The sequence below is a fragment of the Terrapene carolina genome, unplaced genomic scaffold (assembly GCF_002925995.2).
Source record: "Terrapene carolina triunguis isolate 2854851 unplaced genomic scaffold, T_m_triunguis-2.0 Scaffold97, whole genome shotgun sequence".
Taxonomy (NCBI): Eukaryota; Metazoa; Chordata; order Testudines; family Emydidae; genus Terrapene; species Terrapene triunguis.
The window spans coordinates 19,300,521-19,317,998 of NW_020664448.1; the positions used below are offsets into that span (position 1 = coordinate 19,300,521).

General features: G+C 42.7%; 1 protein-coding gene across 2 annotated transcripts in view; it reads left to right on the forward strand.

Annotated features, from left to right (window-relative positions):
* Nucleotides 1–17,478, forward strand: part of CNTN5 (contactin 5) — a 968,120-nt gene that overhangs the window by 458,243 nt on the left and 492,399 nt on the right. The window lies entirely within an intron of this gene.

Sequence of the window (17,478 nt, forward strand, 5' to 3'; positions counted from 1 at the left end):
GGAGAGGTGAGGTCTTTGGCACTAAAACTGATGCCATCAAAGATTTTAGGAGCCTACAGAATATTCCCAAGCAGCAGTAGATAATTTGGTCCTGGTGTGTCAGAGGCATTTAACCAACTGTTACAGCTCTGGAAGTGTGCATTTAAGTGTAAAACAGTGGGGAGTCCAAATGTTGGGGTTCAACATAGCTTTTTGACTTCTGAGAGGGATCTTGACAAACTGAGATATACACAGAAAGCAGCTGGCCATAATGGAAGGATGAATGCCCAGATCTGCCCTAGGAGCCCTTGGTGGTCAAAACCTTAGGTAAAATTACTAAAAACACATAGTGACTTACGAATCTGAGTCCCATTTTTAATAGTGACTTAGGCACTGTTTTGCTGTTGTAATTTATTTTTGGTTACAGCTTGTTTGGCAGCTCTATGATTTGTAAATAAAAGTAGTTTCAGATAATTTATTGAGCCAGAGCCTACTGCGGTCAGAGTCAGTTCTTAGAAGAATCATATATTTGATGGAAATGATCCAGCACACAGGCTCAATGGGAGGGAAAGGGTTAAAGCTAACAGTGGATAGCAAATTAGAAATACATTTGGAATGTTATATGGTAGCAAAGAAGGCCAATGTAGTTTTGGGACTGCACATACAGAGCTGTCTTGTCACAGACCTGAGAAATAAGTCTCTCTATACTGCTTTGATGCAGTTGCATTTATATTCTATTCAATTCAGGACATCAGATTTCCATAAAAATGTTAGCAATTTGGAGAGAGTTTGGAAGTGAGCAACAAAAATGACTAGGGGAGGACTGACTTATGAGTTAAAAATGAAAAAAGCTAAACATATATTGCTAAGACAAACCCAAGACATAACCTACAGATTTTTGAAGAATGTAAGCACCAGCCATGATTGTGATAGATAGGAATGTATCTGGGAGTAGTAGGATGAAGTTAAGAAGAATAACATTTAGGCCAAATATCAGGTGGAAAGAAAACTTTCAGAATCTGAGTTCTGAACAACAGTCTCAAAGGGGACTGTACATAGTAATTCTGTATTGTTAGGGATATGTATCTCCAGGTATCTGTCTCACTTCTGTTATTCTGTGGCCTTGCGTTCAGTAGGCTTTTCTCTGAGAAATTTCCCATTGCTATTACTGTTGATAACAATGGTGAGGGTTTGAGTGTATATGAGGCACCAGCAACTGACAGATTTTTAACCCTACTCTGAAGAGACTGAGGCCTGGTCTACACTACGACTTTAATTCGGATTTAGCTGCGTTAATCCGAATTAACCCTTCACCCGTCCACACTACAGAGCCAGTTAATTCGAATTAAAGGGCACTTAAAATCGATTTCTGTACTCCACCTCGACGAGCGGAGTAGTGCCAAAATCGATTTTGTTAATTCGAATTAGTGTTAGTGTGGCCGCACACCACCGAATTAATGTGGTTAAATTAATGGGGTAGTGTGGCCGCACACCACCGAATTAATGTTTTTAAAAACCGAATTAATGTGCTTAGTGTGGCCGCGCACAATCGAATTTATACAACCTGTTTCCCAAATTCGAATTATCTAAATTCGGATTAATCCCGTAGTGTAGACATACCCTGAGACAACCCAGATTAAGATGCCAGTGGCTTTATGGGACCTAAAACCATAGTAGGACTCTAGCTGTAAGGAAAGGACAGTGTGCTTGTTTGCATTTGGAAACTCTTATATTTAGCAGTACTGATAAGAACACCATTACTCATTATGGGAAAGTTGTTTATAGGGTGATAATAATTAGAGAGAGATTTTCCAGTGTTTTGTCCATTCCAGTTTGTGCCATGTTGATGGAGGAATCAATATTGTCAGCCAATAATTGGAAGAATTAGTAGCAACTAGTACAATAAAAATATGCACGTCTCCCACACAACAGGCTAGAGACTCTGCAAAGTGACAGCCTTTTAATTTCCGTCATCCTGCATGTTCAAATTCATACAGTGTAGCCGTGAAAACCGAATGAGATAAAGAAGTCCTACATATGACAGAGTCCCCGGTGAAGATGACAGGCTCATTGCTGATAAATAAATTATGTGTGTAAGTTTGTGCGGATGCCAGTTTTGTTGTTTCTCTCAAGCTGGTGCTGAGGGGTTGCAAGATTTCTCTTTACTACAGTCACTCATGTACCTCGACTGTGAAAGCACAAAAGCTACAGAAGAAGAAATACCTCAGATGGAGTCCCAAAACAATCCTGTTATAAAACAAAACAACAACAAAACAGAAATCCCAGCAGACAATGTACAAAAGGACAAACAACAGGGGAAAATGGAACAAGTTAGATTAAAATTTATTTTTAACTCTTCTTAATTTATTCCATTTTTAGAAAATGAATTAGTGCCAGGGAGATGTAGAAAGAGGGAGACATTTGTCTGTGCTGTGAATCCCAGAGCTAATAGAATACTAACACACAGTCCATAAATCATCTCATGGTAGGGAATAGAGAGAGAGAGAGAGAGAGAGAAAGTCTATGAAGATCTTCCCATATTGTTTTTACTTTTGATTTAAGGAAGCTATTCGAGATGGCGTAGGATGTTTGTAATTGAGAATGGAGCCTTTTACCTTCATATCACTGCTTCAACCAGCCCAGGTAAATTGTGAATAAAACTTGTTATCTTCTGATGGCCTCTGTAAAATGAGTTGGTGAGCCCTAGTTCAATTTCTACTGAACTATTACAAGAAGTAAAACCATCATTATAACTCATGCCCCTTCAGACAATCTCAAATAACAGAACAATGACTGAATGGACATGGAGAACTAGCTACCCTCTCACCTTCAGCTGTGATCCTGGCACCTCAGGGCTGAAACGTAGATGATGAGGGAAATGGAGGAGAAGGAGGGAGAGATGGAGGGAATGGGAGGCCAAAAAATCAAACTCTATACACAGGACCTTGTCCTCAACCCTTCTTTTCTCTGTCTGAGCCACAGAATCAGCCTGAACAGCTCCTATGTCACCCTTACTGCTGCACCCATCATAAGGAGTTGGAAGGGAACATGGATGACACAGCTGGGGACTACAGCCAGGCAATATTTATTAAAACAGTCCTGAGGCTGCTCTAATCTACAAAGGGACTGGCCTAGAGAGTTCCTAGAATCAAGGAGCTGGGTCCTTCTATGTGGCTTTTCTGCCCACCTGAGTTTCTAAAAACTTAAGTGGGATGTGAATGGTGCCTAGGACTCCTTCTGACACTTTGCCTATGGTTGAATTCCACCCTGGAAGCAATAACAGGAATGTGACTTTTTTTTTACTTTGAATTCATACCCTAATCATACTTCACTTTAGGTTTCATGCACATGTAGGAAAAGATTAGCCTTGGAGAGAAAATTCTCTGTTTTTGTGCATGTGTGTTTGCACGCAAGTGACTGTGTGTGCATGTAGGGAGTGGTTAGGCTTGTAGTTAGCATAAGGAGAAATTGCTGCCTGGATTTCTGGGAGGGATGATATACATGTAAAAGTTTGGAAGGAATATAGATCAGGCAAGCAACTCCCTGAGATTTCATCCTTTTACAGAAGCCTTTCAACCTGTAATGGTAAAGAGAACATGAAAGTCTGTTCTTCTTCGAGTGATTGTTCATGTCCATTCCAAGCAGGTATGTGCATGCCGCGTGCACACCAGCCGGAAGATTTTCCCTTAGCAGCATCCGTAGGGTCGGCCTGGGCGCCCCCTGGAGTGGTGCCTCCATAGCGCCCTATATAGGGGCCCGCCGACCCTTCACCCCCTCAGTTCCTTCTTACCGCTGGTGACAGCTAGCTGGAACTTTGCTCACTCTCGCAGCAAGCCTAGCAGTGTCTCTATTCGTGTATATAGTTCTGTTTCTCATAGTCTTAGAGTTAGTGTTAGTTGTAAGATAGTTAATAGCTGTTGGGGGGCTTCCCCCCAACGTAATCATCGCCCCGTCCTGGGGCATGCCCGGGTCCCCAGGGTTTAAACTCTGTGCGGACTGCGGGAAGTTTATGCCGAAGAGTGACCCGCACTCTTCCTGCTTGAGGTGTCTCAGAGAGGGCCACCAAAGAGACTGGTCCCGTATCTGTAAGAGGTTCCGTCCCAGGACTCTCAAGGAGAGAGAGCAGAGACTTAAAGTGCTCCTGATGGAGGCGGCCTTACGGCCACACTTGGACCCTGACCCTGCCGACCCGGCGCCTAGCACCTCCTCCTCGGTGCGCAGCGCTCCGGCACCATTAGCGAGAGAGGAGGCCCAGTCTAAGAACTCTAATTCCTGGCACAGGAGAGACTCAGGACATAGGAAATCGGCCTCCATGCAGCACCAATCACCATCTCTGGTGCCCGTGAAACAGAAGAGGCTGGTGAGGGGCCGATCACCCCACCAGGACCCTAAAAGGCCGGCGGCGTCCACAAGTCTGGTGGGACAAGCCGCACCATAGGCGCCTCCTCCCAAGGTTTCGTTGACTCCTGCCCCTGTGAGGGTACAGTCGAGTCCGGATCGGTCCAGGTCCCCGGACCTCTGCGAAGATGTGTACCCCTCATCGACGCCGCAGGCGTTCGAGGCAGCCTCAGACTTGTTAAGCCTCCCAGTACCGGCCTCCCCATGCCAGAGGGAAGAGCCGCCAGGGACTGTCCAACCCCTGATCCAATCGAGGGGCAAGCCAGCCATGATGACACCACAATCCCCATCCCACGCCGCTCCGGCGGCACCGGCGCAGAGAGAGCCACCATCCCGTTCCCTGGCTTCGCAGCACCGCTTGCTGGTGACAGTAGGTACTGCCCCTCCTTGGTCGTCTTATTCAGAAACCTCAGAGTCAGAGGTGGAATCCTACCACTCCAGTAGATCAAGGAGCAGGAGATAGGCTTCACAGAGAAGTCAGCGATCTTACCCGGCGCAGTGGCAGCCGCCCTCCCAGTAGCCGTTCTGGAGTCCCTGGGTTTACCATCAGACCCAGGGGCAGGTGCACGGTCCACGCTCCAGGTCCGCGTTGGTCTCTTCGACGTTGGTGGTTCCAGCGCAAATGCCTCCACCAGCGGCACCACCGTCCGAGAGGGGTGTGCCACCTTCTCAACAGGATCCGGCACTGCCCTGTCAGACACCGGCACCGAAGGGGGCCATGCCTTCGATGCTGCAGGCACTGCCCAGCACACCTCGTCGTTTGGCATTGACCCCGGTACCGGTCGCAGTGCCGCCTCCTACATCTGCACCGGCCACGCAACCCGAGTACCGTGTGCCACGGGACCCCGCAGGAGCTGAGGGTAACGAGGAAGGTCCCCTGCAAGTGATTTCCTCCTCTTCCTCACCAGACGAAGTGGTCGCAGGGACTTCAGCGGCACCGGCTCTGGAGGACAACCGGGTGCTTCAACAACTGCTCAAACGAGCCGCCCAGAGCCTGGCTATTCAGGCTGAGGAGGTCGAGGTGGATGTGGACCCGGTAGTGGACATCCTGACTCCCTCAGGCCCGTCTAGGGTCACCCTACCGCTGATTAAGACAATAGCTGACACGTCCCGCACCCTTTGGCAGACCCCAGCCTCTCTGGCCCCTACGGCCAAAAAGACGGAGAGGCGCTACTTTGTACCCTCCAAGGGCCATGAGCACCTGTATGCTCACCCTCCCCCAGACTCTCTGGTTGTGGATGCGGCCAACCAAAGGGAGCGTCAGGGGTTTCAAGGGTCTACACCAAAGAAACTAGACCTCTTTGGTAGGAAGTTCTACTCAACTGCGCATAGCCAACCAACAGGCTACAGTGAGCCAGTATGGACACAACACATGCTTGGCCTTGTCCAAGTTCGCTGAACTCCTTCCCCAGGACTCGCAAATGGAATTCTCCGCTCTGATGGAGGACGGGAAGTTGACTTTGCGTGCATCCCTCCAAGCTGCCCTGGACACGGTGGATGCAGCCTCCCGCACGCTAGCCACCGGTCTGGTGATGCGGCGGGGATCCTGGCTTCAGGTGTCCGGCCTTCCCCATGAGGTCCAGCAGATCATCCAAGACCTTCCCTTTGAAGGGCCCACGCTGTTTTCCAAAAAAACGGACAAGCGGCTCTATAGCCTAAAGGACTCAAGGGCTACGTTACGATCGCTTGGCCTGCGCACTCCGGCCACCCAGCACAGACAATTCAGGCCGCAGCCAGCCCCGTGGTCGTACCAGCCCCAAAATCGCCCAGAGGCCTCGCGCAGGCGGAGTAGGAGTAGCAGAAGGAGACAACACTAGTCCATGGGACAATCTTCAGGCCAACCGTGGCCTCCTTCAAGGCCTAGACCCCAAATTTGATGGTGCGGTCGAGGACGACCTACCAGTCAGAACTCTGGATCCTACCAACCTTACCTTTTCATCCCATCTGTCCCCCTTCTACCGTGCCTGGTCCCGAATCACGTCGGACCGCTGGGTGCTCTGCACGGTAGAGAGGGGATATTCTATCTAGTTTTCCTCCCTCCCGCCCCACCAGCCCCCCTCCCCGTCCCTCATCAGGGACCGCTCTCATGAGCAACTTCTAATTCAGGAAGTGCAGTCCCTCCTTGCTGTAGGGGCCCTGGAGGAAGTTCCCCAGGAACTCAGGGACAGGGGGTTCTACTCCTGGTATTTCCTAATACTGAAGGCGAAAGGGGCCTCAGACCCATTCTGAGGGGGTGGAGGGTTGGGGGGCCCCTATATAGGGTGCCATGGAGGCGCCACTCAAGGGGACGCCCGGGCCGACCCTACATACGCTGCTAAGGGGAAATCTTCCGGCTGGCATGCATGTGGCACGCACACACCTGCTTGGAATGGACATGAACAACACATCTTGAAGAACAACAGTTACGAGAAGGTGAGTAACCGGTTTTTTTTATGTTTAATTGAGTAAATGTTAACAGGACAGACGGCAGCACATTAACATTGTAAAGAGCCTTGAACACTCGTTTTCTGGCAGTCTGATTCAGCAGCCGATTTGAATCTGTCAATCTGACAAAATTACATTATGATGCATTGGTTTGATCACTTTCCTAAACTTGTTTGGACTGCAGCCCTGATTTAGAAACTGCAGAGCATTAGTGTCTAAAGTACCTCATGAAAACAAAGAGAGGGAGAGGGTAAAGAGTAAACAGACACAATCAATCTTTTAAATCTTATTTATATTGCCAGTAGTGAATGGCACGGCATGTCTTGTGTGGCCAAGTATAATTCCACTTGGCAGGTGTTTTAAGAGATGCCCATAACTGGCAATTATACTCTACCTCATTCATGAATATTCATTTTTTTCACCAAATATGTCTCTGTCCAAAACACAATTTGACCTGAAGGCAATTTATTACTAACAAGCTAAGATCTTAAATATATATCTCACCTCCAGTTTGGCTGTTATAGAGTATCTGAAAGGGTTAAAAAACCCAGAAGAACAAAAGTTTGCAGAACAAGTCCAAGTCACTAGTGCAGTTAATTTGTTTTTGTTCAGTCCATTTTTCAGTATTGATTTGTGATCTGGGCAAAACATTGCCATGAGCTGGAGTCATTTGCTTTGTTTTGTTTATTTCAGTGTGGGCAGCTCATGTCTTTGTACAGTTACTACTTAGGGATCTCAGAGCTGAAAAAGCTCAGTTCCAAAGTGCAATAACATTTATTCTCCTACCTTCCAGGGGACTCACTTCCACAAAACAAATAGATGGCTCAAAGAGCGTAAGCATCCCTTGCTAGCATTGGGTGTCAGGATCAGGTACAGTTGAACCATTGTCTGAATGTATTTTAAGAGCAAGGTGTTGCTAACATTGTCAATGATGAAAAATGCTCCAGAAGAAGAGAGGAAGAGACAATGAGATGGCTGGGGCTTGAGTCTTGGAAAGGATGAGGATGATATACAGTGGACTGTGAGACAGAACAGAAGACAGAATTATCTGCAGACAGAAGAAAGAACAGATGGGAGGGAACCTGAGCTTCACAGCAACACCAGGAAGAGGCAGGTCTATATGACCGGGGACTCCTTAATAACAAGAATCTATGGGCTTGTCACCAGAGCAAATCCAAAGAACAAAAGTGTGTGCTGTCTGCCTAGATCAAGGATATGAAATGTGGACCTGAGGCTGAAAAGGATCCTGATGGCAGTGGGGAAAAATCCACTGGTTGTGCTTCATGTCAGAGCAAGTGACACTTCTGGATTCCCACTGGAACTGATCAAGGATGTCTACACCAGGCTGGAGAAGATGCTCAAAGAAGTTGAGGCTCAGGTGATCTTCGGTGGAATACTTCTACTCTCTAGAGATGGAGTGTGAAGGCATGACAAGATAATGAATTCCATAGATGGTTCAAGGATTGGTGCTATGAGGAAGGTTTTGGGATATTCAACCATTGTGAAGCATTCACAGAAACAGGACATCTCTTGCCTGATGGACTCCACCTGTGTATCTGTGGTGATTGAGGTAGACATGATTTATAAGAGGAGTTTTACACTAGGAAATTAGGGAAGAGAGTTAGGAGAAAATTATGTAATCCCCATACCTGGTTTTAATATGCAAGAAGAGGAAAATCCAGGTAGATGAGGATACAGTAAGGGATAAAGGAACTCCAAAAGATAGGAATATGGCCAGCAAGGAAGAAGAAAGTATTAAGATTGATGGGAACAGTAAGGAGGTAGATGCTACAGTTAGCAAAAGGACTATAGCTAATCCTTCTAGGAAATTGGTTGAGGTCAGAATGAAACAACTGAGATGTTTGTACACTAATGCAAGGAGCCTGAGCAATAAAATGGATGAACAAGAATTACTGGTACAGGATGTGAAACCAGATATTAAAGGGATAGTAATCATGACTGGAACACAGATATTTAGGGATATGTGCTCTTCAGGAAAGATAGAAAAAAAGGTAAAGGTGGTGAGGTAATGTTGTTCATCAGTGGGGTAGACTATAAAGAAATATGAAGTAATAGCATGGATAAAACAGAACGGTTTGGGTCAAAATCATTTTAAGAAAGGATTGTAAAAGAGGTTCTACTGAGTAGTATTAAGAGTCTGCTATAGACCCTTGGGGTCAAATTTAGATATGGATAGAAATCAAATATTATTAGAGAGAGAAATACTATGGGAAATTTTATCTTAACTTCTCAGATATAGATTGGACAATAAATGCTACTAATAATGATAGGGCCCAGTTATTCCTGTATGTGATCGCCAACAGACTTCTTCATGAAATAGTCACTGGACCAACAAGAGGTGCTTTCGTTTTAGGGTATGTATATATGGCAAGTTAGTACCCGTCAAGCTGGGGTGTAAATCTACAATGCCCTTGCATGCTCCACAATAACTGTCTGTGAGCACCCTGCTGCTGTGCAATAAAAGTTCCCTAGTGTACTTTGTGTACTGCTGTTTGAATCATCTCTATCTTTCAAACTTGCTGTTTGAAACAGCAGTACAGTAGAACCTCAGAGTTACAAACACCAGAGTTACAAACTGACCAGTCGACCACACACCACTTTTGGAATTGTAAATACACAAACAGGACCAAAAAAAAAAAAAAGAGAGAGCAAATACAGTACAGCACTATGTTAAACGTAAACTGCTAAAAATATAAAGGGAAAGTTTAAAAAAAGATTTGACAAGGTAAGGAAACTGTTTCTGTGCTTGTTTCATTTAAATTAATATGGTTAAAAGCAGCATTTGTCTTCTGCATAGTGAAGTTTCAAAGCTGTATTTATGTTTAGTTGTAAAATGTTGAAAGAACAACCATAACGTTTTGTTCAGAGTTACAAACATTTCAGAGTTGCAAAAAACCTCCATTCCCGAGGTGTTCGTAACTCTGAGCAGTCAGTACTAGGGAACTTTTAGAGTGCAGCAGAAGGGTCCACACAGATAATTAGCGTGGAGCATGCTGGGGCAGTGTAGATTTAGACCCCAGCTTGCTACTCACTAACTTGCTAGATATACAAACCCTCAGACTTAATTTTGGTAAGTAGTGATGAGGATTTTATAGAAAAGCTGGTCCTAGAAAATAACCCTGGAGTGAGTAATCATTAGATGATTTAATTTAAATTAAATGGGAAGATAATTATTTTTGTTCTCCCAAAAGGACAAATCTTGAGAAATTTAAGGAACTCATTAGTGAAGTCAATTGGACTTGAATAGCTCAGGAATGGAAATATGGAGGAACATTGGAATTTCTTTAACTCAAAGGCGCAAAAACTATCTGGGATTTGTACCCTAAGCCCAGGGAAAACACTTGTAGAGAAGGGCTCCAGTCCTAACAAGATAAATAACCACCTCAGAAAGGATATTAGGAATAAGCAGATAACTTATAGAGAATGGAAAAAAGGGACTGATCAGCAAAAGGTCTTGAAGGTCAGAAAGTGTAGGGATTACATGGGAATTGCCAAACATCTGAGTTAGACAGTGTAAAGGAAATAAAAAGAAATAATGAAAGTTTCTTTAGCCATATAAATAAAAAGAGAACAAGAAAAGAACTGGGGCCACTATGAAGCAAGGATGAAGTACAAATTAAGGATAACTGAGGTAATGGAGCAAGAACTAAATGGATATGTGCCTCAGTTTTCAATAAAGAAGATAATATAGAACATGGGGGCAACGGTAGGATGGGAATAAGTGTATAAAAATGGGAATTACCACATTGAGATGAAAGAAAAAGTCATAAATCTTAATATGCGCAAATTGGGGGACTAGATAATCTCAATCCCAGAAATACTGAAAGAAATGGCAATGAAATTGCAAATCCAGTAGCAAGGATTTTTGATGATACTGTCAAATTGGGAGTGGTGCCATGTGACTGGAGAACAGCAAACACACATGGTACCTGTATTTAGAAAAGAGAACAAAAGTGATCTGGGCAACTACAGGACCACTAGTCTGACCTCAATCATATGGAAGGTGTTGGAGCAAATTTTAAAGGAAAGAATAATTAAAGACATGGAGGTAACCCCAAAATGGGATCAAATGCACCAAGAGTTTACTAAGGTAGAATTTGTCAGACTAAACTGATATATTTCTTTGTTAAAATAGCTGATTTTTAGACACTACCACATGGGAAATTATTGATTAAAATGGAGAACATGGAGATTAGTACAAGACTTGTAAATTGGATAATGAATTGGCTAACGGGTAGACAACAATGGGTTGTGCGGAAAAGAGAGCTCTCTGGCTGGAGGGAAGTTACTAGTTGAGTTGCTCAAAGATCAGTCTTGGAGCTGATCTTATTTAATATTTTCTTGAATGATCTTGGTACAAAAGTTTGGACTGTGCTAATGAAATTTGCTGATGACACAAAGTTGGGAAGTATCATCAGTACAGAGGAGGCTCAGAGTATAACACAAAAAGAATTGGATGACCTTGAGGACTGGAGTAATAGTAATGGGATGAGATTTAATAATACAAAGTGCAAGGTCAGACACTTATGAATATATAAAAATAATTTGTGCTGTAAACTTGGGTTTCATCAGTTGGAAACAACAGAGGAGGAGAAAGACGTGGATATATTAGTTGATTGCAGGATGACTGAGCCATCAATGTGATGCAGCAATGAAAAAGGCAATGTAACAGGTAAGGTATTTCCAGTAGAGAAAGGAAGTATTAATTCCATAGTACAAGGAAGGCACATGTAAGACCTTATCTGGAATACTGTGTACAATTCTGATCACTCAGGTTCAAGAAAGATGAATTAAAACTGGACAGGTACAGAGAAGGGCTACTAGGATGATCTGGGAATGGAGACACCTATCTTACGAGAGGAGACTAAAAGAGCTTGGCTTGTGTAGCCTACCAAAACAAAGGCTGAGAGGGATATGATTGTTCTCTATGAATAAAACAAGGGTCGGGTGGGGTTGTTAAACACCACAGAGGGAAAAGAGCTATTCAAGATAAAGGACAATAGAACAAATAGTTATAAACTATCTCTGAATAAATTTAGTCTCAAAATTAGAAGGTTTCTAACCATCAGATGAGTGTTTTTTTCTGGAACGGCTTTCCAATCAGAGGAGTGGGGCAAACAACTTAACTAGTTTTAAGATGGAGCTTGATACGTTTATGAATGGGACTCTATGATGAGGTTGCCTGAGGTAGCAGGGACCTGGACTAGACGACCTTTCCAGTTCTATGTCTTATGTTCTTATGTAATGTTAGCTTTTGTCTAATGATGATAAATGACAATACTGCACTGAGGTTTTAGTGCAGCTGACATCTCTAAGTTATTGTTTCTCCTTCTGTAGACCTAGCAAGATTGCACTGCATTACTTCCTTTCAGAAGATTATCTTCACATAGTTTGTTGTTTAAAAATCTCTCACACTAATGCCAGTTAGGCAAACCTTTCTGATGTCAGCTAAGGTATTTGCCTTCCTTAAATAGCCTAAGAACCTCATTATTTATCAGAACGTATATATTGGAGGGAGAGAAGATTTGTATATAACCTGAAGATATGATTCACTCTGTCTTATTTGCTGGAAATTATCCAGCAAGACTGGAGGAATGAAGCATTGCAAATGTTGCATTTTGGTTTCCCACTGACTGATTAGAATGACTGTTTTCATTTATTTTACAAATGACCATTTATCAATACAAAGTCTGCACAGTCTTTTTCCACTGGAGTAACTGTTGGAATATATGTGTCTCTATGAAGACTGTCCCGTTCAAATAAAGAAGAACTGTAATCCTACAAAAAAAAATTGTTTCCCATCTTTTGCTTGGTAAAAATGTAAAAAAAAAAAAAAAAGATGTTGGTAATTCAGAACAAAGTAAGTTTTCTGGATTTAATTTACTTACATGACTTGGTTTGAAGTCAGTTATTTACATGAATAAATATGGATTTAAATATCTAACATTAGGTGCCCAATTTGAAAATTCAAGCCAACAGGTAAAATTTTCAAAAGTACCCAAGTCCCATTTTCAAAAGCAACTTAAGAGCCGAAGTCCCATTGCCTAAGTCATTTTTTAAAATGAGGTTTACACTCCTCAGTCACTTAGGAACAGATTTTTAAAGGTATTTAGGCCCTAAGGATGGAGATAGGTGCCTAGTTGGTTGTTCAAAAGCTCCTAGGCAGCTAACTCCCATCTGGTCCTTAGGCATTTCTGAAAATGTTACCCCAAGTGTCTTGACTAAGGCACATGGGTAGTCAGTGACAGAGCCAGGAATAGAATGCAATCTCTCAGTCCTATAGTTAGTCCACTAAACTAGGCTACTGCTGATGTTGTTGACTGCTTCCCATAGCTTCTTATGGCCAAAGGTAAAATTGGCTGCTCAAAGAAGGAGTCAGCTGATTTGCAGGGAGGCAAATTGCGCCATCAGTAGCAGCCTAAACAGCACTGTCTTCTACAGGCAAAACAATTGTATGATGTGCTGACAATATATTGTCTTGAGTCCTTCCAAATAAATTTAGGGACATATGACCATCGTTTCCATGGACTCCAAAGGCCAGTTCTGGGCAACTGTAGAGCGCAGAAGATGGGTGACCATGAATAACCCATAATTCTTAGAGAACAAATCAGTGACAAACTTTCAATCCTCATAAAAGGATATCTTTGGAAGGAGATGCGCTGGAAACTTACCACAATGAAAAAGGAAGAAAGCTGAGTGTAAACTCTGGTAAATGTCCAATTGAGGGGAAGCAGGAGGCAAAGTCACAGGTTAGGTGGGTCGCAATGCCATATCTGATTATGCCAAATGTGTTAGAGTAAGAATAGTACTTACACCATGTGCTGTGACTTTTGGTGATTTTGGCTGCCGTAGGGACTGCAAAATTTGCCTAATTGTCCCTCCCAACTATGGGAGGAACTCATTTCCTATAGAGGTGGGTAATGATAGTACTTTGTCCTTACTGAACCTTCTATTTGAGAGTTTCAAAGGGCTTTACAAAATTCAGTAAATAAGCCTCACAACGGCTCTGAGAGGAAGGTAAATAGTGTTTTACTCATTTTTACGGATGAGGCACAGATAGTTTAAGTGACTTGCCAGAGGTCACACAGCAAGATAGAACCAGAGCCAGAAATAGAAATCAAATTACATCTTTTCCCCAAATGCCAGTGGTGCAGGGCCATGCTGCGGAGACTATAATTCTGGTGCAGTTTAAATTGCTCCTTGCATGCATACATCAAAATGTCATTGTATAGTGTGTTGCCACATATTTTACACCACCTTTTGCCCTACTTTGTACATTAAATGTGAAAATAGTCACTTCACTGTGTATTAGCTATGATCCATTGGTCTTCTGTAGAGCAATTAGAATAAGTGAATGCCAAATCCTTAGAAATAGTTGCTATAGAAATATTTGCAGTGTTCTGCCAGGGCAGCAGCTACAGTACACAAAGCTCCCATTCACATGAACTATATTCAAGCGGTAAGAGGTATAGCAAGATTGGGTGTATTGCCAAACTCTGCATTCATTCTCTCAGGAAGGGGAAAGGCATGAGCCAAAATTCTAGGTAGAGCAAGGGTATGCGCATCTACGTTCATAGGCATTTATACTATTGTGGGAATCAGTGAAAAGTTCAAAGCCCATTCCTGTAGGTATAGAAGAATCTACAGTTTTCCAGGCAATTTCTATTACAGTGCAATATCCTTCCCTATAGAACTTATAGGAATAAATTATAGGAAGCAGAAGTGCCAAAAAAAGCTAACTAAGACTGGGCTGTGCATTTTTAAGTGACTGCTGTTGTTTGGGCCATATTTTTCAACACTTTCTTGTATTAATTATACTTTAATCATTAGAGTATTTTCACAGAAGTCAAATATTATTCAGAGCAAGGGTTGATTCTAAATTAGATATTGACTTCTTAGTATGACTTTAAGAGGAAAGGTTGGATAGTTATAGGAGGAAAATTCAAAGTAATCCCTCACTCATGTGTGCGCTCGCTCTCTCTCTCTCTCTCTCTCTCTCTCTCTCTCTCTCTCACACACACACACACACAAAATTCAGTAGATGGCTGAAAATAAATTAATCTCAGAATGAGAGAGAGAGAAAGAATGAAGTGGTATCAGTATCTGTGTTGCCAACAGTTTGACCTCCAAATATGGAATGTTAAAACAAATAAGGGTACTGCATAAAGTACGGAAAGTCTTTCAGACTGCCTCCCAGTTCTGTATGTTGGTGAAAAGGTCTAAGACAACTTTTATGTGCCTGAAGCTATCAAGAGTTAAGATTTGCTGGGATTGTTCTGAAAGATTTTGGTTATTTTTGGTAAAATTAACCTAGACATGGAATCATAAGTACTAAACTATTGCACTATATATAGGTACCTTCCTGATTACTAATGTCGAATATGTTTCATAACAGTACTCTGCTTACTGTCCTAGGGGCTTGATCTGCCTTCTAAATCACAGGTGCACATTGGAGTTACTTTGTAAAGTCAGCTCCTTCTTTGCATCAGCGGGTGATTTGCATGCCCTCTAGGTGATAGTACAGGTACGGCTGCATGCTGTAGGGCTCAATTAAACCCTTAGTCAGGGCTGATGTTAGATTATTCTGAGCCCAGGTGTGAGAATTGATTGTAGACCATCATTTCATTTCAATCTCTCCTTCTTTCTCCTTCACTGTCTCATCTTATTCCTTCCCCTATGGACCCTAAGTCTCTCCCCTATTTTGGAAAGCCACTTCTCTCTCAGAGGAGAAAAATGATGTGCAGTTGCTAGTCTGCTCCCGAGGGGCTGGGAGCAATTGACAAGGGATTTCATGAAATGAGGGTTTGCTCATATACATTTAAACAAGAGAGAGTTCATCGGGACTCTCACCTTCTGTGAGAACTAAAGATAATTTCATCCACTGCTCCTCAGCTTAATCCCCTAAACCTAGCCTTGGCCTAGTGTTAAAGTTATACAATAAAAATATATATTCAGTACAGGCATAGTGAATTCTGGTCATAGGATAGGTGGTAGCTGATCTTGTAGTTAACGTGGCTACTTTTTCTTAAGCAGGGACTCTGTCCATCAACACCATAGAAATTTAGAGGAGACCAGTATTTTGATTCTCTGGTGCCAACATATCTACAGGGTCCAGCTGAACAGGAAAGTATGGAAAGTTAAAGCTGGCAGAGTTTACAACTCTAAAGAAGAAGAGACACTTTTGTTTTCTTGAAAGATAATTTTATTTACCTAAGTGCTGACAATTTTAAACTGTTTCTAGGAGAAGCTTTTTCTGCTTTCTTCCTGCTTCTCACAGGCAGGAGCTTCTGCAACAGAAGACTGCTCTGATTCATCTGCAAGGATTCCACCCTCAAGTGACCTTCTTAGATTGAGCTCCAATTTCTGTACTGACATTCATATACTGTATCATCATTATTTTACATTGCGTAACACTTACAGGCACCATTCCAGATCAGGGCACTGCACTAAAACACAGGAAGAGACATGCTCCTTCACAAAAATTTCTTGCAATTTCAATGGACAAGACAGAGAAGGGATAAGAGAAAGGAAATGTTGTTATCCACACTTTATAGATGGTGTCAGAGACACAGAGAGATTAAAGGTGAAATTTTCAAAAGCCCCTAACTCCCATTTTCAAAAATGATTTAGGCACTTAGGAGCATAAGTCCCATTTTCTTATAATGAGAGTTAAGCTCCTAAGTGCCTAATCCACTTTAAAAAAATGGGACATAGGCTCTTAAGACACTTAGACACTTCTCAAAACTTTAACTCCAAGTGATTTGCCCAAAATGATTAGAGGATTAGAAAAGATGCTTTATAGTGATAGACTCAAAGAGCACAATCTATTTAGTTTAAGAAAGAGAGGGTTAAAGGGTGATTTGATTACAATAATCGTGAACAAATATTTAGTAATGGGTTCTTCAATCTAGCAGAGAAAATTATAATACGATCTAATGGCTGAAAGTTAAAGCTAGACAAATTCAGACTGGAAATAATGGATACATTTTTAACACTAAGAATAATTAACAATTGAAACAATTTGCCCAGGGTGGGTGTTTTTTCTAAAAAAGATATGCTTTAGCAATTAGTTTGGGGAAGTTCTATCAGAGGTGGATTACAGTTTTGTGGGGCCCTGGGCCAGAGAAAATGGAGGCCCTCCCTACTCCTTCCGCCTGCAGTCCCAGCTCCCCCTCCCCAACAGGAGTGCCAGGGGGGCAGAGCAGGTCAGGGCGCCCATTTTTCCAGAGCCCCCCAATTGGCTGGGGACCCTGGGCACAGGCCCCATTGGCCCAGTGGCTAATCCACCAGTGACTTCTATGGCCTCTGTTTTACAGGATGTCAGATTAGATTATCACAATGATCCCTTTTGGCCTTCGAATCTATGAAAATCGTACAGAAAATTTGTGACAGAACTGGAAATAACGAGTCGGGAGTAACTCAGATTTCTTCAGTCCTAATCCAGCACTTGACTCACAAGGCCATCCACACTTTCTCTGTGCCTTGGTTGGCAGAATTACAATGAAGTTACAGCAACATAACAAATTTTAAAACAATATCCACATTGATTTCCAAGTCCAAAATAAAACATTTTACAGTATAAAACCCATTTCAACCATTACAACTGTTTGCAAAGTATTTGAACTTTTCTCTTTTATTCATACCAATACATCCTGT